Source organism: Amblyomma americanum, chromosome 1, assembly GCF_052857255.1.
Source record: "Amblyomma americanum isolate KBUSLIRL-KWMA chromosome 1, ASM5285725v1, whole genome shotgun sequence".
Classification (NCBI taxonomy): Eukaryota; Metazoa; Arthropoda; class Arachnida; order Ixodida; family Ixodidae; genus Amblyomma; species Amblyomma americanum.
Genome location: NC_135497.1, coordinates 127,344,039 through 127,370,579, shown reverse-complemented (window position 1 = coordinate 127,370,579; position 26,541 = coordinate 127,344,039). Strand labels below are relative to the sequence as shown.

Here is a 26,541-nt window from a genome sequence, read left to right as displayed (position 1 = left end):
AGAGTGGGCGGCGGCCACCTGCGCCGTGCGTGACGTCACCCGTGCTCCGACACACGCCGACTCGCGCGAAGCGCGGTGTTGATTCACGTAGTGAAGCTTTTCGCTTCAATACACATCGACATCTTTAAATAATGAGTTGTCTAAATTAGACTGCGCAGGTGCATAGATGCAAAGAATTTTCAGGCGAAGTGCGTTAAACGTGCAGTTGAACGCCAGCTCGCGTCCAAGCGCATCGTAGGTAACATGATGGTCTCGCAGGAGTATGCGGTTGAAAACAAGAACGCCAACGCCGCTAGAACGCGTGCTGTTCGTACGAAAAGAAAGAATGGATGCCAAACCTACGCATAAATTCCAACTGCGTGTACGCCAAGTCTGCAGCCGTAAGGTTACCGCTGATAAATCTGTTCTGTGCCGCATGTGTTACCTCATTATTTTGTAGTGAGCGCTACAAGATTGAAAGGCTGAGTTGGCACCGAGTTCTTTTATCTTAGCCTGGCTACTAGAAAATAATTTTTGACGCCATCGGCAGCAGTGCACTTCATGTCTTGCATCAAATTGCTAATAAGAATTCGCCTACAGCACACGGGCGCCTTAGCGTTTTGTCTCCAGTGTACATTAAAGATTCCCCAGCTGGTCGAAATTATTCCGCAGCCTCCACTACGGCAGCTCTTTCTTCACTCAGTGCCTCCTTTATCCCTTTCCTTACGGCGCGGTGCAGGAGTCGGCCGATATGTGAGACAGATATTACTCGATTTCCCTTCACCAAAAACCAATTTTCGACTCGGAACCCGGTTTTTGGTGAAGGGAAATCGAGTAATATCTGTCTCACATATCGGCCGACTCCTGCACCGCGCCGTAAGGAAAGGGATAAACCAATTTTCGACTCGGAACCCGCCCCGCCGCGGTGGCTCAGTGGTTAGGGCGCTCGACTACTGATCCGGAGTTCCCGGGTTCGAACCCGACCGCGGCGGCTGCGTTTTTATGGAGGAAAAACGCTAAAGCGCCCGTGTGCTGTGCGATGTCAGTGCACGTTAAAGATCCCCAGGTGGTCCAAATTATTCCGGAGCCCTCAACTACGGCACCCCTTTCTTCCTTTCTTCTTTCACTCCCTCCTTCACCCCTTCCCTTACGGCGCGGTTCAGGTGTCCAACGATACATGAGACAGATACTGCGCCATTTCCTTTCCCCCAAAAACCAATTATAATTATATAACTCGGAACCCCGCAACGGTGACTCAGTGGGTGGGGCGCTCGGCTACTGATCCGGAGTTCCCGGGTTCGAACCCGACCGCGGCGGCTGCGTTTTTATGGAGGCAAAACGATAAGGCACCCTTGTACTGTGCGATGTCAGTGCACGCTAAAGATCCCCAGGTGGTCGAAATTATTCCGGAGCCCTCCCCCACGGCACCTCTTTCTTCCTTTTTTTTTCTTTCACTCCCTCCTTTATCCCTTCCCTTACGGCGCGGTTCCGGTGTTCAACGATATAAGAGAGATACTGCGCGATTTCCTTTCCCCAAAAAGCAAATATCTATAAACGTTGGCTACCGCCATTGTCAGCAGCAAAAAAAGATGGGCTTCTACCGCACGAGGTGGATTTAGGGTTGCTTGACGGCGGAACTTATCTCTGATCCATCAAGGCAACGGTTTGGTCGAAGACCCTTCTCCCAAGCATCTCACCCTAGATGAGCCGAGCACCATGGCGGGGAAATCTTAAAACCGGTGGGTACCCGGCGGCACTTGGAATCGAACGCAGCACCTCCCGAATGTGAGACGGATGCTCTGCCACAAGGTCGCGCTTCGGTGCTATGATCTTCGCCAAAAGGCTGAGAAATGAAAAGCCGAAAGATGGTCGTTCGGCAGCTTACAAAGTCAAGCTGTCATGTTTTTTCCTGAACACAGTTATGGCTCAGGCTGATTGTACCATTCTACATGTTTTTTCCTCATTCATTGAGACGCTCAATAAGCTTTAGGATGCGATAAATTATGAAGAGGAATGAAATATTTGTGTGAAATGTTTCTTTTCATCACTGCATTTTGTGGAAACATGTTTGTATTGTAATTTTAAATGTTTTATAATTTGAACATGGGAGAGGTCTTTGCCCTGCAGTGGGTGTAGTCAGGCTGATGATGATGATGAATGCAGTAGTTCAGTTGACTTTCAGTAATGCAAGCTCTTAAGGGGGCCAAAAATTTGGTGTGAAATGCGTACTGAAGGGAGCCCTTTTAATACGCTATGTTGACAGAACCAAAGTTGCAGTAGTGGCAGACAGTGCCATTCACTCTGGGCCGCAGGTGTATTGGTGTCCATTGCATTGTGGAAATTTCTGCCATCTGAAGGTTGATGCATATTGCCCCACACCGCATCACATGCATATTGATGCACCACATGCATATTGACGGGCTGAAGTGTTTGTTTTTGTCTTTTTCCCAAAAACCCAGGTGTTTACGCTCTTCCTGGAGGCCTTGGGCGAGCTGATTCATGTCCACAGTGCGTACTTGCATGGCTGGCTTTATATTCTACTGACTCGTCTTTTCATCAAGACGGGAACCGATCTTTTGAGCTCATTGCAGACGAAGATTCAGAAGATCATCTCCATCATTAGGTAATGACTGTCAACCCATCTAAAATTACGTGCTTGCGATTCTTGATAGCTTGTTTGTTTTAAATCAAGGCTGGAGAGGTCTGCACATCAGCAGTTTCGCGTAAGGCCTTTCAGGGAACAGGGCAGTAGAGAAAAACTGTTCTTGAGCTATTTCTCATTTTCTCATCCTCTGTTCAGCATAGACGCAAGTCAAATTATGCAGGTGCAACTGTGCAAGTCAGACTAGGCAAACTATGCGCAGTGCTTGCTGCTTCTCTCTACAGTACAGTCAGTTCCATTTCTGCGTGCCTGGAATGCTGAATACAATTTTTGTAAGCTATAATGGGCCATGGTAGTTAACTTTGGAGTGCCTGTGTTGGAATAGCTAGTGAAGCAACATCTTCAGAGCTAATTAGTAGTGTTGTATATGTTCTCTGTGTGGAAACTACATTTCTTTACATTTACTGTCGTTGGTGTTCTGTAGTTTTTTTTCTAGCTCTACTTCAATTTTTCTTTGTAGTAACAGTAGTGATACAAAAACTAAATTTCATTCTGCTTGCATGGGACTGAATTGTTGAACCAAACAACATTTTCAGCATCTGCTACCACACAAATTGATGTGTTGTGCAGTGTATAGAGCTTATACGGGAGGCAGTATTAGGAGCTCCGTCACTTGTTTAGGGCATTATGTTATGCCATGGAGTCAATATGATCGCCTTCCTCAATGATGCAAGACTGCAGAGCGATAACCACGGGGCAAGACCTAGCAGACTTAAAACAGCCGAACTGATGCGTGAAAGTATGAATTGTTCAGGAGTGCGTTGTGCTGTGTCGTATTGTGCCACCTTATTTGAGCGTTTTGTGATCTTTATACGTTTATCTTCACTGCCTGCAGGGACTGTTTTCCTCATGCTGACCAGTTTCAAGCGGTAGCGAGGTACATTACTGACCCGACACAAACTCCAAACATCAAGGTCGGCTCCATTTGTTCTTCATTGTTCATTATTTCTGCTTGCTGAATTCAAATGAATATGTTCATTTCTAACATTGCTTCCAAATAAGCTTTCTCTTTTACCCGTTCTTTACATTAACGGGGTGCTGCAGAAACTAGGCCATGTTTGCATGAATGTGAACCAACATCTGTCACTTGGACATCTTGGCCGGTACAGCAAAACCTTATTCATACCATCCCAGTTCATACCATTTCTCGGCTCATAATCTCAGTATCATGGGCAATAAAGAGCTCCCATATGGCTGCACTATTTTTCTTCCGATTAATGCGTTCCCAGATAATGCGATTTTTCGGCTACTACGGTTTTAAAAATTTCCACAAATCCAAGTCGTATTATAGGATTATAATCAACTGAACATGTGCAAAAAAAGAAAGTGGTCTGAACCTGGGGCCCACAACTGAGCTGGAATGCAGCGACGGGAACCCGCCATGGTGGTTTCTCTGCAGGGCCTTTGTGCAAAGGGTCAAAACATAAAAATATAAGAGTAGGAATGTACCAACGGGGCTTTACTGTATTTGAAACAGTGCTACAAATGTAACGCAACATCTTTTAATTCCTTGTTCAGTGCATAGTGAGCTCAACTACCATGCACCTGAGCTTTGTGAAAAGCCAGTGTCTCGGATTATTTTTGTGGAGTATGCAGGCGCACATGTATCATTGAAGTTGATGGTGTTATCAGACCACACGTCACAAATGAGATAACTTAGCATTGCCCTTCAATACCTTTGTCAGTCAGTCGAAAATGTGAGCTGGTATAGCACACCTCATAGTTTACGGCATGCACAAATTTTTGTCAAATCTGAGCGTGAAAGTTGCCTATCACGTGACAGGGTGACAGTCATACATATTTATTCATGGTGAATGACCAACTGGGGTTGAGTCACTTATAAGCATGTAGTATATTTTAACTTGCAGTTCTGAGTATGTACTTCAGCATGCCTGATTCTGCTTCTGACCTTTCTGCAGGTTAAGATTACCATTCTGCGATACCTCATGTCTCTGCTTCAAGCAATGGACCCTGGGGATATGCTGGTCAACACTCCAGAAACACAGGCCATGGTTGCAAAAATCTCTTCGTGGATCCGTGACCAGAAGAGCCCTGAACTCAAAAGGGTCAGTCTAGCTGCCGCTAAATGCCACTTTAAGTCACCCATGCAAATATTTGTGGAGGACATTGTTGCTGTTGATGGCGTGTTATTAGTGTGTTAGCATTAGAAGAATCGGTGCAAGCAGGAATGGCAAGCAGTCTGTTAATATCTAGTGGCAGGTGGCCCACCTGCCCCATTGGGCTATGAACGAACTTAGTATACTACCTGTACAAACTTAGTATACAGTAGACTCTCGTTAAGGGGAGACCCTGGTCTTAATGAAGTCAGGTAATGAAGGTGCAGTCTTCTTAGACTATTTTTTGTTGTTGCTCGCTGTCAATGGAAGCCTTTGCACATGTTTCCATATTACTGTATTATGTGCATGTCATAAATGCAGCAGCAAGCAAGAGTAATTCTTTTAACGGGCTAATGGTATTTGAGTGTTAAACTTTGTCTGTGTGAACCTTGCTGTGTTTTCAGATTATCGCAGTGCATTTGCCAAATAATTGTAAAAGTTGTATTCTTGACGTTTGTGTTGCACAGCACTCCCAAGAAGTGATCGTGCCCATTTTCAAACTGAGGCCAGCAGAACTGCACGGGTTACTCAGCACGCTTGACCCAGAGACCCAGGTGAATTGCTTTTCACTTCACTGCAAATGCTCTCTCTCTCTATGAGCAGTAGCTCTGCTGAACATCGCCTCTTTCTTGGTTATTACTTGAACCTTTCTGCTGATGTGGTGTTTGGGGGGAACATTTCTACTGATGTGGTGTTTGGGGGTGAGGGTATGCACAAGCATACTCGTGTGCATTCTGTTGGGGTACTCTGTTTTTTAAATGCTCCCGGCACACTGTTGCAGGCTTGTGGAAATTTTGCCTTTAACGCAAATAACTCTAGATGCTAGGGTGGAGTGGGTGCGTCAATTGTAAGTTTGTGCCACTAGCTGTGCTGAAAGTAATTGCACTCACTAACCTGTATCACTAGGCATGTACTGTGTGTAAGGTGACTTTGTCTGGGGTGAAACTTGGGCCAGGCTTTCTGCTTGTTCCTTTTGCGCATTATCTCTTGTTAACTCCCTTGTCCACAGGCACTCACTATGGGCCTTATTCAGACCTCCATGCGTGGACGCAGTGAAGATGGTGAGCTGCGAACAACCAGTCCCATCACATCGTCTCTCCTTTCGTCTATCAGCTGTACACCAAAGTATGCAGAGCCTAAGAAACTGCCTGCATGAGGCCATCTAGGCAAATGCACTTGCTTGTTTTAGTGATGTTTGAAATGAATTTTTTGTTAGCTCATTGGCAGCAATGGTTGTAGAATACTGTGGTGTTGAGCTGTGACAAAAAAAGTAATGCTTCAAACTTCAGCAGTGGCATAGTGGTTTGAGCATTCTTATCTCATGTGGGAGGTGCAGGGTTTGATCCCTATTGCTGCCAGGTACCCACCAATGATCGTGTATACGAGCTTTCTTGTAGCGTGATGCTTGGCTTACCTGGACTTATCTTGGAAAATGGATCTCTGACGTCACCTCGTGCAAATGAAAATACCTCGTGCTAAAGTGCTCTTTGACCAAGGCTGCCTTTGTGTTATTAAAATTAATCATCACCAAGCTGTGCGCTTCAACAGGAAGTTTTGTTATCAAACGACTTTCATTAACTATTAAGGTTCGGCAGTTTCGGTAAAGCTTCAGCAGAAATTCTGGGCATAGTTTAAGAATTGATGCTAGAAAAGTAGTGCCAGAATAAGCAAATGCCCAGGCAAATCTAAAAACTGCACTGCCACCACAGCAGTAGCTTTTAGCCTTGGGGATGTGAGGCCATGGTCTCTCTGTGATCACTGGCCTTCATGTTTGTTATGCAAAGGTTCTGTTAGATTGAGACAAATGTACCTTCTTGCGGTTGATTAGCCGAGGAAGAAGAGGCAGCGGGAGCCGATCGAGCACGCCACTGCAGCGGTCGCTGGAAGAGGAAGAGGACAACACCGAGAACATGAACCCTGACGAGGTGTACAGCTCTCTGCTGCGCTGAACCACAGCCCAGATCCATCGGCTGGCTCTGGACCCTGTTCGGGGTGGGGTTGGCATGGACCTGGACTCCAGCTCCTCAGGCAGCAGTGCAGAGCTGCTGCTCCCACCACTGGGCAGTGGAGGCCTAAGGGAACAGCTGGCTCCTCAGAACTGGGAAGAACCCTGCAGCTATGGGCAGCAGCAGCGCCTGACCGGCAGCCGCGAGGCTTCGCCTGTCAAGCGCATGGGCAGCAGCGAATACGTGAGTGCACCTGTCTTGCCCAGTTGTTAGTGACACATGACATATCTTGTGGCCATAGACACTGCATCATAGAACATGTAGCAGTATTTTTTATTTGTTCATCATTTGCAACATCCATGTGCATCGATACAGCTTCATGCAAGAGTTCTCTTGTCAGCTTCTTGTGGTGACTTTTTTGCTAATCAATCCAAAACACCCTTCCATTTTCTCTGAGTGAGAATTAGGGGTGCACAAATATTCAAAGCTTGACAAGCAAATCTAATATGTTTGTTATTTAATCCGTATTCATATTATTTGCTTCAAACTTGACCTTCTTATAATATGGGCCTTTCTTTAGTCCTTTGATGTCCCAATTTAACCTTAATGTTATGTTTATTTGCCAGTAATTCATCAGTTCATGGATTTCATTTTATTGCTCATTTTGCTTGACCACATTACCGGTTGCACACTGTGTTGCTGTCGGATCAAGCAGTGTACATTTCTGTGCACGTCATGTTTTTTTGTTTACCGTATAGAGCCAGCACAGTTTTGTTTATCTTGGTTGCAAAGACCAGACATTGTTTTGAAAAAAAAACCTTTGCCTATTTATCTTTCTGCGAAATTTGTTTTCATACAGAGCAGATATGCAATGTTCCAATGTTCAGGAGCATTTTTTCCTCATAGTCTTATTTGAATCATACCCGAGAATTAATACTTGCACACCCCTAGTGAGAACACTAGTTTCTCTGCTTAATATGATGCAAGATTGCGTTTTCAATTGGATTCAAAAGACAGGCTTGATGTCACTCATGGTTTTGGAATCGTCATCAGCTAGCTTGAGCCCTTGAAAGGGCACTGCAGGATTTGGTGCTTTCTTTTTTTACATTAAGCTTCTTTCTATTGTGAGAGATTGCATTTCTGCTTTTTTAAGCTTGAAGTGCTGTTGTGTAATTTTTTTTCTAACTGTATTCATGACTCATTTCTTGCTTGTGAGCGGTGAATTTTATTTTTGCAGGATGGAGAGACTGGTCTTCCTAAGATCAGGAGAACGTCTCTAGATGGTGGTGTTGGCAAAAATGGTAAATCTATGCAGGTGTTCATGCACTTTTTTTTTGTCTTGAGATTCATTCTGACTTTGCCAGTACTGCACTGTTGCATTTTCTTGTGTTACTTTTGGCCTGTCCATTCATCTCCATGTGATGCTTGATATGAAAAAACTGTTTCTTATTACCTTGTTTTCAGAACAAGACACCCTCAACAACATTTTTGCCATCCTTCAAAACCCGAACAGCAGGTATGTCTCATCATTAAGCGAAGAAAGGCAGAAAGCTTCTTCATTAAAATACCTTGAGGTTCTCATTGTTAGCATTTATTATGCGGCTAAATTTTATAGCTTTGCTTTTGGTGATCATTGTACCTCGACACCTTTCAGCCATGCAGGGGTATCGAGGTTGGCAGGTTCTGTGCCAGGAAAATCTTGACATCTCAGTTATCTTGACATCTCACTGGCCATTCCAGGACGGAGCATCGCAAACAAGCATTATCGGAGCTCATGCCCCTCACCGAGGATGGCTCACCAGAGCTCTGGGATGAGAACTTCAGAAATGTTCTGCGTTGCCTCGTGGAAAACCTTGAAGAGCAAGTGGTAAGAGCATTGGCTGTGCCCAGTGGTTGTGGCTGCTCGCGTACAGTCGAGCCCACACATAACGGCCCCACTTAAGACGAACTTTCGCTTATAACGAAAAAGACCTGCGCCACCGTCAAAATATACATTATTTCAATGGCACAAAATCACACGTATAACGAACGTCATTAACCCCTGCTGATCGATTACAGCGAACGGACGGCACAAACCTGGCGCCGCGACGCGAGATAACCTTGCCTCCGACCCCTTTGTGCGCCCAGCGCGCGGTATGTTTCCCCGAGCCCAGTCGCAGGCGAACTGCCCACCCCAGGTCTCCTCGATTTGGCTGCACTTTCCGCACTAGTTCACAAAAGTGCCGTGTCAGTGTAGTGCCAGTTCCTGCGGCGCGAGTGTAGCCCGACACTAGTGCTGTAGGTGCAGCGGCCAAATCGAGTGCAAAAGTGCAGAAACTTTCGTCTGCTGCGGCCATGTACGTGTTGGTGTTTGTCGCGTGTTTTCACATATGCGCGAGATTGTGCTAGCTGCATTGCACGCTGTGTATTTGCTCCAAATGGCACATCTCGTGGAGCGGCTATGAACTTTGTTAATTCCAAAAGTGGTGAAGAATTTGACACCGTTCTTTCCGTTGCGTTGTTTAAAGGGGCGCAGGCCGGTCGACCGTCACTGATTCAACGGGTACTTCGAAGAGGCAACAATTAATTAGACAGGTTATTCAGACTACCGCTCGAGACGATCTTTTACATCCATACGCGTGATTCAGGCTGCTTCCGTCCAATCGAAAAGTGACTACAGTTGTCCGCCAAGAGTTGCCTGATCTATATTTGAACTCAATCGCCTTCACTTTCGGCGGACGGTGACGGCGACGTGACTGTCAGAGGCTAAGTGGCAGGCGAAGGTGTGGGCTGACGGCGACCTCAAGCCCAGTCGCTGTCGTAAGTAAGCGGAGGTACTGATGTCGCAGCGAGCCACAAACGTTGCGATCGCCCACGTATTATAAAACATCTCGCAATCTGCCTCTTATGGAAGCGCTCCATCGTGCTGCGTCTATAATATTAATTGCACACAAAAGAGAAATGGTGTAAGCAACTTGCGAGGCTGGACAGAAAGATGCGAACCCATACGCAGTACGTACTTCCGTACGTGCGCCATGCCAGCCAGTCGCTTACGCGCGTACACAGACACGCGCACACGCGCGCGCTTACACACACGTATACGCACAGTCATTTCAGCTGTTTGGTGAGGGCCCGGCGCAGATGCCGCGTCTTACACGGGTACGCGGCCGTCTCAAACATGGTCTCAACGCCGCTCACAAAACAAGCGGCCGCGGAGCCGTCTGCTACGGAGCGCGAAAAGCATCTTGCACTACTTGCACGAGAAGAGAACTCGCCGGGAGGCTAGTGCAGCAGTGCAGAAGAACTCGTGCAGCACGAGGCCAAATCGAGTGTCGAAGTGCAGGTGGCACTAGCTGCACTGTCAAATCGAGTGCGAGAGTGTCGCACTTCCTGAACTGGTGCAGAAAGTGCAGCCAAATCGAGGAGACCTCCCACTTCGTGCCGCTCTCAAGCGAGCTACCCTTTCCCCGCCAACGCGCCATTTCAAGATCGCCCTCCTGCCCCTCCGCGCAACTTCACTCCCCTCTCACTCTTTTGCAAATCCATGCGTGGCCTCTGCGATCAAGCGTGCTGCCGCCGGCGCTGATCTCAGAGGTCACGCTTCGTGAAGTAAGCCTTCCGTGGGAGCCAGGAGGTGGCTGCACTGACGCTCACGGACACCCCTCATTGGTCTCTCTGCTGGCGCTGTACGTCTGTATCTTTAGCTTGAGTGCCACTTGTGCACGTTACACGTCTAGCTCGTCGCGTGCTTTTGTCACTTTTGTTGCGGTGCAGACGTTTCGTTGGCTTCGATCAAATCTCGGGGCTCTGTTTATAATTCGGGATGGCGGACGGGAACACCGTGCCCATTTCCATTGTATTCATCGGTCGAGATGATGAAAATGGCCTGGGCGGAGGTGACGGCCACTTGCATGCGGAACTGGTTCCCCCAAGGCCGGTTTCGTTGCCACAGTGTCTGATGCCCAGCCTAATGCTTCGGACAATGACCAGCCGGTCGGCGATTTGTGGCAGCGCGTCGTCAACTCCGACATGGGGGCTCATGACATTGGTTGGAATGATTTTATTTCTATTGATGACAACGCCGACTCCGCGGAACCGTGCACGGACCAGGGCATTTTCTCTGAAGTGTGGGACGAGAGTGACGTGGAGGAATCAGATGAGGATGAAACTTTGGAGCCAGCACCCATAAGCGCGCCTGTAACAAAGGGCTATAGAGAGAGCCTCAGACAACTTGTCTATGCCAAGGGCCTCGGTGAAGAGCACGCTTCTGCTATAAATAAACTGGAAACCTCCCTCGTGGGATCTGCGCTGCAAAAGCAGACGTCCATCACGGACTTCTTCGCAAAGAAAAAATTTTGTTTTGACGCGCAACTCTCTTTAAAGCTGTGGTCCACTTACTACGAACTTCGGGATATAACGAACGGATGCCACATGATGCCCATGTTCGTTATAAGCGGGCTCAACTGTATGATTTGTGTGCAGGATTTATTCATTATGTGAATGTGCTGGATTGTGGAGTCGGAAAAAGGACACAATTTTTTGCATTGCCGTGAGCACTGCTTTAGACTATTGAGTTCTCGTGCCATAATTGATGATCCAATGAAACAGGAAACAAGATGGCTGGGAATTAGCAGTTGGAATGGTAGTAGTCAGTCTTGCACATTGTATGTGCAACGAATAGGTTCGAAGCTCTGTTTCTGAAGAGTCTAATGTGAGGTTCACAAAGGGGAAAATTAAATACGGGACACGCTAGCACACACTTCCAGCTGTTTATTCATACGAGCAAGTCTCGTATTTATACACTTCACAAATAGGGTGACATGACTCCTGAAAGCCAGGAACCTAACTACGCATTATGATATGGTTACTCCCGTGGTGAAGCAAAAAAAAAAGTTAGACGTGCAAATTCTAGTTCTTCAAACTAAGCATGGAAGGTCAGCATCACGTAAGCTAAAGAAAAGAGTGGGGGAGAGGGTGAAGGCATCATAGCAGAAGCAATGTCATGCATTCATATCAAAGGCAGAGTCAAAGTGTAGCTAGAACTGCTATAGCTTAATTGATAGCGCACATTGCTTGAGATGTGGAGACCATGGGTTGGGATCTTTCCAGCGGCATCTGGTTGTTTTTTATGCCACTTTGTGTGCAATTATCTTTCACTTTGAGAAATAATAACTGCCAGTGATCAACAATACAGAAAAAATACCTTTATGCTTTCCTTGGTTTCATATATCTTTAATCTGCACCAAACACTTACTTTCTATGTCAGAATGTACTTTTGGCTGCTCCCAATGCTGCTCCAAAGTAAAACTATTCCTCTGGGTAAAACTTAAGGGGGAAAGGTGGTCTTAGAAAAAAACATTTTTGCTAATGAAGTCACAATAATGAAAGTTTCAAGACAGATGTATTTTTGCGTGCCGATTCTAAATATGTAACTTAATTTGATGCAAAACAAGTCCTTGTGCACTTGTATAATATGTTATGTAACTTTTTGCTGGGAGGTTTCAATAAATGTTGCTGCAGGAAGCTTGCTTAGAGCACATGCCATTGGCTTGTCTTGACATCAAATTATGCAGTAAGGTCAAAATTATTATCCTGCGTATCATAGAAGTTGAGTTGTAGGGTTTTGAATTTGCCACTTCACAAACGGGATGATTCGTGATTTCAAAATTCTATAACTCTTCTATAACAGGCAGGATGATAATTTTTCCCTTATTGCATAACTTGATGTTAAGAGAAACCAATGGCATGCAATTTAACAAGTTCTTTGCGGCAGAATTCCTTTTACACTTTTGGCAAAATGTTACATAACATAATGCATAAGACCACAAGGACTTGTTGTACATAAAATTAAATTATACGTTTGGAATCAGCATGCAAAAATACATGTTCTCTGAAGATTTTATAACTCTGACTTCATTAATCAAAATTTATCTCTAAGGCCCTCTTCCCCCCTTAAGACTGACTGCAGGCTATTGCCGCATCTTGTTGTCACGCCAGGCTTTCTGCAAATTTGGTACAGCAATGAAGCATATAATAATTAGTAATGTCGAAATTACTGAAGATATTTCGAATAAATTTTGTGTTTATGCATTTAGTGGACTAATTAGCATGCCAAATTTCAAAATTGACAATCTTCTCTATTCGCCCCATGTGTTCAAATGTTCACATAATCCTACTTCACCCCCCCCCCTCTTTTTTTATATAGCTACAACATGCATTTCTAGCGGATGCACAGCCTCCTTGCTTTGAAAAACTAGCTTTTCGACGTGTCCTCTTGTGCTTTGTTTGAGGAACTTTGGGGTGATGTTCTTTCTGAAGCCTGTAAATATGTGACTTGCTGGTTCGAATTTACAGCTGGCAGTGTGAACTGTGCGTCTTATACCTTGTGATGTTTGTTTCCTTCACTCCCTTCACATTGGGAACGTGCACCAACTTGCCCAGCAGCCTGTCATTCGAATTATGTGACTACATCGCCTCTGGACGTGCTGCTGTATGCTGCGTCCATTGTGCTCTTTGCAGGTCCCTGTAAAAGTGGCTGCTCTGCGAGCATTGGCAGAGTTGCTGAAAAGGCAGCCTCAGCACTTCCACAACTATGCTGAGCTCACCTTGATCAAGATCTTTGGAACACTGAAGCAACCAGAGAAAGAGGTTTGTTTGGACAACGACTACAATTCTTGAACACAGTGGTGCATGAGACCACCACTTCAGTACAAGCGCAACTTCAGTGCTTGAGTACAGTTCAGAGCATGACCTTGCGGCCGTGCAAGCCACAGGCCAAGTTTAAAACAATCGAGTTTTGTTACAAAGTCTCCCAATGAGTTCATTGGGCAGCAAGAAAACTTGTCATAACTGATATTCCAGGGTACACAAGCTCGAGTTAACGAGGCCTCACTATGTGTCATGTGAAGAGTTTATGTAACATCCAGTGTAAAGTTAAAGTAGCTGCGTGCATCTTAGCTGATGGATGGAAAAAGCTTGCCTTTTTATTTGTGGCAAGTCTCCAGTGCTGCTTACTGGCTACTCTCACAATGTGATGCTCAAGGCCAGGTCTTTGAGACATAAAAAGATCTGCACAAATTACGCGTGCTCGAGGCAGGACTTGAGAGAGTCTGCATGTCCCATCAGTGCCAAATGAAATGCAAACAGGATAAAAAATTACTTTCTGGAGAAAAAAAATAATCCTGTTAACACTTGCGCAGTAGCCTTCATGCCATCGAAGTGACAAACTACTGTGCTAATGTTCAGATTTGCTCATTTAAATCCTTCTTGTTTTGCTATTGCCGTTTAAGTTGTCTTGTTTATATTTTATTTGATGCCAACAGTACATACAGTTCGCATGAACTTTTCTATAGCTCAAAGAATGCACTAACTAGCCCGGCAACACATTGCAGTCAGTGTGTTGCAGTTTTATTGTGCACTTACTGTGCCTGTGCACAGGTGTGTCGTGCTGCTGAGATGTGCTACATGGAGGCTGCTGCCGCACTGCCTCCCGAGCAGACAATGCGCTTGCTGCACTCGCTCATTGGGGAGTCGGATGACCGAGATGTAGTCATTGCTGCCATCAAGGTCATGTCCAGGGTGAGTTCTGCACTTCCAGTTCCGTGGGTGACCACACAGTTGCTGTCATTGTAATGGCCCCTGTCACGTAGCAAATTCAGTGTCGTGTTCAACTAATGCCGTTTCTGTTCCAGGTTCAGTGACGTTTTCTAAAATTGAGTCATGATAGGATGTTGTTTGCGGAACTCATTTGCTATATAGTTTCTGTAGGGCATGTGTTTGCTGGCATAACAACCAAGCTCAGGCGTACACAAGCGTGTGGCATTAGGTCAAAAATCGGATGAAACGTCAGCTTTTAGCAATGTTTTTAATCAAAAATGGTTCAGACTAAAAATAAATAGCTTGGAATGTTATCAGCTCTTAAACTTGTCCTCATTCTTGCCCCTTACTCGGTGTTTCCACGGCCGCTATACATGCCGCAGTTTACCAATGTAGTTTGGTACAAGTCCGCACACTTACGTTTTCTTCAGCATGATAAGCCCACTTTCTGTTTGGCATTAAGGGAGGAGGCTACCCTTGAACACCAACTTTTTTGTTTCTTGATATATCTGAATGAAATTTTCAGGGTAGGCTCACAGCATAACCATTTGAAGAAATACCAAGTTTCATGAAGCGGTGCACACTGGTTCTAAAGTTACGAGAGAATATCAAAAAGGTTCACATAGGTCCCTTATTCCAGGCCTGGAGAATTTGAAAACAGCGCTGTCACTGTGAAATTCATTATGGTTATTGCTAGATAGGTACTGCAGGGCAAGACAAGGCCCTTTTGCTGAATTTCCTTGCTGAAAAATTTTAGCACAGCACTGAATTTAGTGTCACTAATTAGACCTTCATTAGGTAAATTTTAATTGCTTATGACAAATTTCAGATAAAATAACTAGAAAAAGTGGGCTTGTCTTGCCCTCAGAAATTTATTCAGGCACGAAATAAAAAAAAAACATGGAAATATGATAAGTGGTTCCCGAAATGCAGTCAGAATGAGCAGCCACACCAGGAAAAAAGTCATTTCTAAACATGGCCCCCGAGAAAGTTTCGTCATCGCTTCAAACTTCCGTTGTGTCGCTGGCATGGCGCCAAGTCTTTCTTGAACAACAGCACGTTGTGCATCCGCCGCCTCGATCTCCTCGCGCGTCAGGAAATGCGTTTCCAAGTGAACGGCGCGCGACGCGTTGTCACGCTTCGGGGTAGATTCCAGACCGGAGCTGGAGGCCGCAATCGCCGAGGTTGAAGAGTTCGGTACACAAGGCGTGCCCGAAGCAACGCTTTCTTGCACCGAAGAAGCTGCTGGTACGTCGCTGAAAGCGGCGACGCAATCACTGTCTGGTAGCGATGTAGCAGAAGCTACGCGGCTGGAAGCATCGACACAGTGGCTGTTGGTGGCACGCTTCGCCGCACGAACCAACTTCATAGCACGCTTCCGCGCACCGAACGCGTGTAGCGTGTTTCGCTTTGTTGGATGCATCGTGACTGACCGCGCAACAGTCTGCAGGAAAATGTTCGGACGGCACGGCGAGATATCGTAAAGACGGTGACAACAGCGAACACAAACCTGGCGAAACGTGAAGAGAGCGCACAAATCACAAAGACCGCCAACAACAAGAAAAGGAAAGAGCCATGGCGGCCAGTGCAGACGATGCGCCGGCCGCCGCCGAAAGGGGACCGGCTCGTCAGCGCGTGCAGCAGCCAATAGCGGCCGCGCGACCCCATACGTTCTCGAGGAGTGCGCCCTTCGCCGAATCGCAGCCTCGCATTTCAAACGCGGGAAGCTTGAAAGGCGCTTTGAGGGCCCCAATCACAAGCGTGCCACGCTTCCACCATGCTGACGCAGCGGTCGTCAGAGGAGACAAAAAAAAGAGCAAGAGTTCACAAACAAAACAAGACCAAGATGACGGCGCTCGGTTCGCTGGCTGAGAAACGGCATGCGCTCGAAGTTGGGGTATTTTAGGCGCTTTCTCGCAGCTCAGCGGCTGCCGCGGCTTCTTCGATATTTAATTTGAAATACTTTCACGACGAATTAGGCGTTTATATTTGCAGAACAGGTTATGACACAAACTGTCAGAATATTCACTTTTCCAAAAATCGACTTTTTCGCGATTTTTCGGTTTTCAAGGGCCGCGTCCCCCCCTTAAAGGGATTATGCAATGAATAAAAAGTCGCTTGTAAATGTTTTCAGTGCTTAGAAATGATGCTAACAAGCATCATGAATTCACACCAAGAATGAGTCTTCGGAACTGAGCCGGCAATTTATTATGAATTTTTAAAAACCGTGTTTTTTAAAATTCGCGGGCCGATTGGTGTGCCCGTAGTGACCGATTTTGAGACTAAAATCGTGAAAAAAGACGTCACTGTACCCCAGGCCATCACATGCTCTCATTCGCTGGAGCCACGGCAACCACGACGTCACGGGCACACTTCCGGTAGCCGTGAAAATCGTCTGCTCGTGCCGTCGCGCGACCCTCTCGGGCAAGCGCGAGCCAGGGCATTGCCTTCGCGCATATGGTTTCAATTTTCCTCTGCCGCCTCCTTCTGTCGGGTGTTCCGGAGCCACTCGCTGTGGCTCGCCGAGTCGCTACTGTCATCGCTGGCGTTCAGCCGGTACGGCGTGAACGCATAGGGCTCGATGCCCATCGCGGCCATAAGAGCGAGCAGTCGCGCCTCGAGGTCCGGGTCCATTATTGCGAACTACAACAGACGACAAGCAAAGAAACCCGACGCGCGCCGCAATCGCGCCGCCGACGCTGCTGCTGGGGTGCTAGGAGCGACAACCGGAAGTTGCAAAAGGAACGTCAGCGGATGTCGTATTCATGGGCGGGGCCCAGTCCCGGAGCTCCTTTCTTTATATTTGTCTGGTGCCCCGCATGTACAAGTTGAGGGGGGGAGAGGAGGAGCGTAATTTTTAATCGTCTATATCTTCGGTGTTATTGATGCTAGCTTAAAAATTCTTCCGTTGGGATGACGAGTGATGAAATGCCTATCTGTCGTCTGCTTTACGTAATCTCAATTAATTTATTGCATAGTCCCTTTAAGTGCCACTTTTAGTGCTGACAGCCTCCTTCCTCTCTGCTTGCCACCCTGTCAAGCCTCCTCTTATCATACACATAGCACTGTTCCAGTCACTGTCATTGTCAGCCTTTTTTCTTTTTTTGTCATGTTACTGCATGCAGAAAAATGGCGTGAACCTTTTGTGGTCCGAAACGATTACCCACTTTGCAGCCCTTCCGGTACAGTTCACCAATTTTCTGCGCTGCGGAAGAAAACAACTGTGCAAAAACACGAACTATTTTTTTTAGGTTTCTGTACTTGTCCAAGCCTCAATGATATTTTGGCAGCATGAGGAACAGTTTGAGGTCATTTCAATGTTTAAAGTTCCTCAACCATCCATGACTAAACAAAATTCTCAGTGTCCATTTGAACCGCGAGAGTTTCCGCTTTTTCTTTCAAGGTGCAGCCCGAGACTGGCAACCACTTTGCAATCATAGAATTAAGCACACGACGAGAGCTTCCTCAAGCTTTGGATGAACACCTTGGCTTGCATTCTTTTTTGGGGCACCAGATGGTTTTTTCGGCCGCTTCCAAGATCTTGCCCTTGTTCTTGAGGAAATCTGAAACTGTTTGCTTAGAAATGCCAAACTCCTTGCCGATGTCAGCGTGCGATCAGCCGCTCGTGACTCGCTTAATAATGGCGGCTTTCTTCTCCATCATTAACCTACGGTACTGTTTTCCGCGCTTCGATGCCATCAGCGAGGACGACGAAGACGAAGTTGGGGCCATGCAGGCAAGCAAAATCCTCACGTTGCGAACAGTGGAGTTTTCTGACGAGCGTCGAACCACCTGGCCCAGCGTCGCAGAGCAGACTTGACATAATAGCACAACCACACACCAGGCTAGCCAAATATACCATGTGGACTGCACAAACGAAACGGCGCCGCGGTGCCTCCGGAAACTACAGAGGAGGCGCTGGTGAACATAGCCAGCGTGGCCAGACCAAATGGGTGTTTGACGGCTAGATTCGGCTAGTTGTTCAAAGCAGTGATACGCTTCGGCTGCAGGTCAATTTCCTTCGCAAGAGCGCTGCGCGAGAAGGCAAAGGACCTTCCGAGGATTTTCCATCGCATCAAAAAGTCCGGAAAATTGGATGGCGGGGGGTTCGAGCGTCCGAAACTTCAGATGTCCTTATAATACATTGATTCTATGGGGCTCGTGGCAGTGCCGTGAAGACGTCCGAAATATCGGGCATGTCCGGAAGTTTGGGCGTCCGAAAATTTGGTCGTTGACTGTATATGAAGTGAGGCGTGCTATCCAGCCTTTCATCGCCCCTCAGATGTGCAGATAGGTCCCACATTTTAGTGTGAGCCCTGACATAACCTTTCATTTACTTGCTTCTCTTAAAATTAAGGCTTCAAAAAAGGGGCTCCGCAAATTATGCAAAGATTTTGCGAACTTGCCCTAAAAACTCTTCAAAGGTCATAATGCATAGTATATACTGTGTATTGCTGCCAACATGTCTACCGCCCCCAACTCGCGCTCCTTGCTGGCCAAAGAAAGTTTATGCCTAATATAAGACTGATACCCTCTCCCTTCTGCGTTGTTCCAGAATGTTCAGGTAACTTGGCACTCTTTATCTATAAAGTTCGCTATCAGCTTTAAATTTAGCACGGCCGACAGCAGCGGGCATTCTGTTCGACGACCGCCAAGCACGCTTGTTGCTGCGCTGCCGCCGAGTGATTCATTCCATTGTGAGTGCAAGTCAGCCCCACATAAAGTTCTGTTTAGACGTCATCTTCGCTGTCGTTCTGCTCCTCGGATTGCAGTAACCACTTCATGACACTATGCGAGGTCACAAATTACGCGTGTAGATATGGTAGTAATTGACTGGGCCGATCCGATAGTAGCCAGACTCTTATCATGTACTGTGCTGGGTGCTAGGAGAAAGGCCAGGAAAGTGGGGGACATTCTTGTTTGTATTCGTGCAGCCTTTTAGCGGCATGTTGATTTTTTGATTTAAGTTAAGAAAGGGAAGTGAGCAAGAGCCGTTTACCTGTGTGCTAAGAATTTGTGTGCAAAGCCTCCGCCACAGCTGTGGCAGGTGCCTTCTGTGCACGAGTCTTTACAGTGACGTTTGTTTATGCCTGCCAATATCTCTTTAGCAGTTGAACTGAAAATGCCATATGTTTGGTTTGTTGTGTCGCTTGTGCTAAGAGCAGACAACTGCTAGTCAATTTTTCTCAACATCTTATGTGTTCTGCGTCTCTCATTTCAGCTTGGGGAGGTACATCCAAAGAGGATAATTGTGGATCTTCTGCCTCAGATGACGCCAGTTTTGCTGAAGGTAATTGTTGAAAACATTCATCTGTTTTTGTGGCTCTGTATGCTGTCTGATTGTTATGAGGTGTACCCTCTGTGAGACACGGTTAACTAGACCAGGGGTTCTCAAACCGGGTGTTGCAGAACCAAGCGGTTCCTTGGAGCGCTCTTTGGGATTCACCAAGCACCCAAGTCCATACTTGCCTCAACCCAACCTTTCCTTTACCCACTTTTTGGGACTAATCACACTGCAATTGTTGATAGCATAGTCATCATTAATGGGGGACAGGAGTTTTGGAACTTTTTCTTTATTTTTGGACTTAATGCAATGAAAATGCATTGTCTTAATCAGTTTTTATGCTGGTTTCAAATATGTAACTACTTTTCTGATATGTCAATTAGTTTTCAACATATTAGGCATGTTCACTCCTTTGTTTGCAGAAACAATATAAAAAAACTGATCAGTAAGCTATTTTATTAACATGTGGCTAGATAGCATACAGTACAAGGAAAATAACGTAGGAAGTGCTTTTTTTATTAAAGTAAGGGAATACGTCTACGTAGTGTAGGTAGGGGCCACTGATCCGAATCATGAGAGGGAAATAACTAGAAGAATAAGAATGGAACAAAGTGCGTATGGCACTGTCTCTCAGATCATGAATGGCAATTTACCAGTATCCCTAAAGAGAAAAGTATACAACAGCTGTAGTATCTTACCGCTACTCATCTATGGGCAGAAACGTGGAGGCTAACAAAAGGATTTCAGCTTGTATTGAGGACGAGTGAGCTATGGAACGAAAAATGATACATGTAACGTTAAGAGACGGGAAGAGGGCAGATTGGATCAGGGAACAAACGTTGGTTACTGACATCCTAGTCAAAATCAGAAGGAAAAAGTGGGCTTGGGCAGGGCATGTTATGCAAAGGCAAGATAACCGCTGGAGTGGATTCCAAGGGATGGCAAGCGTAGCAGGGGGCGGCAGAAAGTTAGATAGGCGGATGAGATTAAAAAGTTTGCGGGGTTATAGTATCTGCAGGCGGCAAAGGACAGTGTTAATTAGAGAGGGACATGGGAGAGGCCTTCACCCTGCAGTGGGCGCAGTCAGGTTGATGGTGATGATGCGGCCTTGGTCATTCTCTGCTTATTATTTATATAGATCTTGCGGAGTCCTCATACCACTCCTGGCACCGTGGTGCAGCGGTTAAGCGATGCACCACTGCACTGCAATGGCAGGCGCTGTCACCGGTGGGGCTTGTGCGACCCAGATTGCTCTTGCCAAGTATCCTCTAGCGACTATTCATTAATTTAACTGCCACCCCCCATGGTTTGCTCACAATCTGGTAGGTAGGTTGTGATAACATTCGCTCATGGTCAGTGACACTGACGACACTGGATTTCCTGCGACACAAGCTCCTTAACGCTGTCGCGTTAAAAGTGCAGCCCTTACATGCATGCATACGGTAATTACTTATGTGCTCGTACGTCGATGTTATCACCCAGTGACTAAGACAATCACAAGAGAAGGCCACAAGCATTCTGCAGTGGTTTATTATCTGCAGAAGTAGCTGTTTTGTCTACGTGACACATTATGGTGTCCCTGAAAACAGTGCATGCTTTCTACTGGAGGCTCGTGTTTTCTCGCATTTGTGCTCGCATTGCATTGGGAAATGGACTTGCCTCATATCCCGCCATAAATTTGCCTAGCAACTAAGTTGGAGGCAGAGGCGGCATTCGTCTGCAGTCAGCACTGCACCAAAAACGTATGACACAGTGTAGTAGCAAGGATTGAAGCCTTGTGGCACACTAGGAGAGGCTTTCTTATTAGTTGCATTGCAACATGGAGGGTATGCAAACTGCTGGCTGACTGCCCTTTTCCAAAGTTTTGAGTTTCTTGGTTGGAGCGGCACGAGCAGGAAAGCCCACCGCACGCAGCGCAACATGCAAGATTCATACGTTGTGCGGCCCGCCATACTCAGTGCAGGCAAATGTCCACACGCTCACGCCCTTGCCCTGGCCAATAGGTTGGAGGCCCTTTACGCAATACTTGCATTTGAGGAGACCTTCACTGATCTCTTGCAGTTAGCCGGCCCACTAAGTATTAGTTGAAGTTGTAATGCCCTGATTGTGCCTTTGTCTCCTTCGAGCACGCACACACACACAGTTTGCGAGCGATGGTATTGTATCTGCGGAGTTGCAGATAACTGCCACTATTTGTTAATATGTTAATTACGAGCGAAAGTGGTGGTCAAAATTTTTAGATAACGTCATTTATTACTGAATGTTCTATACCTGATGTCTGTTACAAGAGGGGTGTGCTTAATGGGAGAGAGGGCAGCCAACCTAGTATGTGAAACGTTTTATTTCCCGATTGTTCATTACAGCTGTGCCTATTAGCGGGGTTCAGCTGTATTATTATTCAATTTGTTCTGTCGAATCTTTGCCCTTTTTCTTCATTTTCATTCCTCTCTCATCTCAATTACAGGCGTACGATCACAATGAAAGTTCTGTTCGGAAGGCGGCAGTATTCTGCATGGTGGCGCTGCATGGCGTGGTTGGCTCTGAATTGATGAGGCCACACTTGGCTTCCCTTACGGGAGGCAAGGTAGGCTCGGAGCTCTTCTGTTCCTGGATTTTTTCAAGATCAGCTAAATTAACGTTACACAGCTTTAGGCTCTCTTGATGTGATAGTGTTGTTTCTGTTTTAAGAATGGACTGTGTCTCTGCCTTTGGAGCATCTACTGTGTTTACCTGAATGTAGCTGACAATGAATGTAGTAACATGACAGATAAGACTGCAATATACTGAAAGTCAATACACTAGAAGTTTTATGAACGTTTGTGAATAGAAGTAGCTCGGAAATTGGAATTTCTATCTCCAGTCTTCATAGAACGGTAGCCAAGGTATTCCTCAGCCACCTTCGAGCTTTAACGAAATTTGTTACCACCGTTACTGTGCAAAGGTTTCACGCGTCCCTTTATCAAGAGAGCCACAGAAAAGATTCTCAGAGAAGGCCAGTGCAAAGATAAGTGCGGAGTCTCGCCATGCTATCACTACGTCAACCATGTGCCTTGTAGGACTTGTAAACGCTCTCAGTTGCCTAACCGAGCAATGAGGCATGCCTCCCAAATGTTGCTAGTGATTGTGCTTGGCAGCATTTATGGAACCTGTCAAAAAATTGTGCGGCTTCTTGCAGAGTTCCATGCGGCTGAAAAATGTGTCAAATACTGAGGAAAGCACAAAGAAAGCCTTAACATGTGTAGTAGCAGCAGCAAGCTTTCCATGCACCTGCAGAGTATTACTGCTGTTAACATACAATATCGACAAAAATGCAGGCGTTGAGTGTCTGTAAAACTTGAATAGAACATAGTGAAGGCTTTTAAATCTCACATGTTCTAATGAGCATTCCTCAGAACATTGGTGCCGTAAGGTTTCTTCGATTTGGCTGCACTCGCTGCACTAGTTCTGTGGATTTACGCGGCAGTGCCGACAGTGTGCAGCGTAAGTTCAAGTGCAGCTTCGGAGTGGCTGCTTCCAAAACGAATGGTCGAGTGCAGGCCTGGTCGTCTGCTAGCCTTGGTGTCGCTACCAAATTACAGCCAGCTGCGTGCGAGCGACATCAAAGCGTGCCAGAATCCCAAACCACGTTTAGTATTTCTCAAGCAGGAAATCTCAAGGAAGGGTCGCCATTAACCAGCCCCAGGAAATAGTCATTTCATAAAAAAAGAGTGTCATTGCATGTATACACGCAGACGATTTACGAATATGCGCTGAAATGCCGCCCATGAGGCTCGACTTGACTGCTTAGGTTTACGATTATGACGCCATGAACAGTTCTTCACCTCGTTTGAAGAAAGAACTGTCATCGTTTCATTTAGAGACTACTGTCATATCTTCGCTTCTACTACCTACACATGGGCGCCGCCATATTGCTGCACTGCAGCTGCACTTCCACTTCGGAGAGTGCAAGCCAGCCAAGAACCCGTGCTGCACTAGTCTGGCACTTTTGCAAAACAAAGACTGAAGTGCAGCAGGCACACACTGCACTGGCAAAATGAATGCGGCACTCCTTCAACTGCTGCAGGAAGTGCAGCCAAATCAGTGAGACCTCTAGTGTGCTATTTCCAGTGACAAGTTTCTCGCCATGCTGCTGCTGCTTTGATATATGTGATGCGCTATGCCAGTCACTTTACTTGAGCGTTAATGGCTTGGAGCTTCCATTGTGTGACCTACAGAACTTTTCTTTTTTGCTTCCTTTTCTTTTTCGCTTCCCAAAGTTAGAGGTTGAACTTTAGAATGGCATAACCTTCACAGCTGTCTGTACACAAGATTCAGTTATGGTAGGGAGTGACTTTTTACTTCTACTATCAGTAGAAAGAAAATTGTTACGTTTGGATAAAAAGGCTAAATGTTAATTTTTCTAGTAGCATTGCATACTGTTATGATGGTGCATACTAAGCTCTTTAGGTGTGCAAGAACATCTGTGCAGGCCTGGCTGTTAGCTAAGATATTCATAGGCAGAGGGTTTTTTTGGGGGGGTGGGGGGGGGGGGGGGCAGACAAGTGTCATTTTGTAAGTAATTTGGGCATCGACATGCATACGACAACCTTCGATAAAATAAGCAGACCATTCCATCACCACCTCCTTGAAATCTTCACTGCATCCATTCGTCTCCTGCGCAAAATTCAGTTTAACATCCTTTATACATTGGCTAGAGCGTATCTGTACTGTTGGCGGTCCACACCTTGATGTCCCAATTGCCCAGAGCACTGTCAGTCTTTCTTACTGTCGCCTTGAATGCCCATTAGCCATAGTCGCCACATTACCCGTACCAGCCACTCCTTCGTGGAGTGTGTTTTGCTTGCCTCAAACCAGTTGTGAAACCAGCTGGCCCTCGTGAGGCAAGCCCGCTTCCAACATAATAGCTAACACACTAGCTGCCTCCGGACTTGGCATATTACACAGAGAAAATTGATGGCACTAGGAAATAATGCAGCCACAAATATAATGCGACGGAGGAGTTTTGAGGACTCACAAAAAAGAAAAAAATTCTATTATACCAAAGTAGAAGCTTAGAACAGCGCGAACAGGACACCGACAAAGAAGGAAACGAAGAAGACGAAGAATTTACTATTAGTATAACTAAATCACAGGCTGTTGAAACAAACTACAGCTGAGGCCCCGAGGACTTGAAAAAAAATCTGCAACGGATATGTCTATATTATTTGAGAGGCAACACTTCAGAAATAAGCACAACATCATCAGCCACAGCAAAGGCTCCGACGTGGTAACGCACACAGTTTTTGACGCAGTAGCGGCCACAGTCATCGCCGTGCCACTGCTGCTATGCCAGTCTTATGTCCTATACCCGTTCACCCTTCTTTCCATTCCCTGTTCCACTCCACTCTTTCAGTGACTAGTCTTTCTTTTAACAGCCTATGCCGGCTTCTTTCAGTGTTCACAGCCAGCCTCTACTTTCCTTGTGCATGCTGTGTGGCCTTAGGGTCAACCAAAAGCTTGCTTCCCCTTGCAGCTTTCGAGTGCAGTGGTGAAGGCTACTGTAACTATCTTAAGGAGCAGCAATGAAAAAGTTTGCGTTATATTCGTACCTTGGTTCCGAATATAACGCAAGATGCATTCTGAAAGCGACAAATTTGTAAAAAAAATCTTGCCTTGTATTCGTGTAAATTCAGTATGTTTTTTTTTTCAAATTAAGGGGGATAAGTGCTAACTTTTGGGCAGCGTTTGAATGGTAGGAGCCCAGACCCTGGTTTATTTGACCTGTCCTGTTAATCTGTTGTTTATCAGTAGTAAAGGCCTGCTTTCTTTTCCTTCTCTCTTGCCGCAGTTGAAGCTTCTCAACTTTTATATCCAGAGAGCACAGGGCAACAGGAGCGGAAGCACCCCAGGCTCCCCTTCGAACACGGCGTCTTCCTCAAGCAATCCCTGATGACATGAAACATCGCCTAACAAATCCACGCTCCCCGCTCTACTGGTTAACTACCACGGCTGTGACCCTGTGCTGAGCATCACTTGCTCTTTCGGTGGAAATGTCCATGGCCTCAGGCACCTACTTTTTTTTCTTCTTTATTAGACTCCAGCATGTGTTCTGTCTTTGCTGTAGTGCGCGTCTTCATGGCATGCCTGCGAGAGAGCAGTGCTCCACCTCCACGTGAACACATTGGCTGCTTTCAGGGATTTCATTGCTGCCCTTTGTGTGTGCATGCATGCTTGTACCTTCATCACGCTCGCAGCGCCTGTGAAAGCTCGCTGGCCGGTAACAGGAGTATTGATTTGCACAAGTGGGACAACGATCCAGACTGGCGACGACCACTCGCAACAAAAGTACATGCTTGTATGTGAGAAATGTTCCAGCTGATTATGCTTGCACTCTTGCTTTCCCTTATTGACTGAGGTGTTAAAAAGAGCAAGATATTGTCATTTCTTCAAAAGATATCTGCTCCTTTCCTGGTTAACAAGTTTTGCAATCTTGGACAGTGAGTCACATGGGTCTGCTGCATGGCAAAGACAGGTCTGATAACATTGTGTTCATGCTGACTATGTGACAAGTAGCCTTGTATGCTGGGCTCAGTTCTCTTTTTAGCACTTTTCACGTAACAAGCAACATTGTTAGCAGAGCTGCTACAGTGCTGATTTTTTTTATTGTTGCCTTTTCAAGGTAGCTAGCTGTACAGGGAGACCTGTGGCTGCTACTGCTTAGTGTCCTAGTGCTAGTTTTGTGCCAGTAACCTAGGTGCCTAGTGCCTGTGGCTGAGTGCTAATGCTGGTACCATACATTCAGTCTGCAGGGTGGCCTGTGTAACATTGAACATGCTTTAGAACTACGGCTGTTTATTGTACTTAAAGGGAAGGCATAAGATTTCCTGCTGATGACACACCACACTTTGTTTTGACATCTGTTCATCCCTTCTCAGCATGTTGCAAGCTTCGAAGTAAATTGTGCGAGTTCTGTAATCGGTTTTATCCTCATTATTTAAT

General features: G+C 46.1%; 1 pseudogene; it reads left to right on the top strand.

Annotated features, from left to right (window-relative positions):
- Positions 1–243: 243 nt before the first annotated feature.
- On the top strand, positions 244–26,111 carry LOC144113606 (CLIP-associating protein 1-like; annotated as a pseudogene).
- Positions 26,112–26,541: the final 430 nt, after the last annotated feature.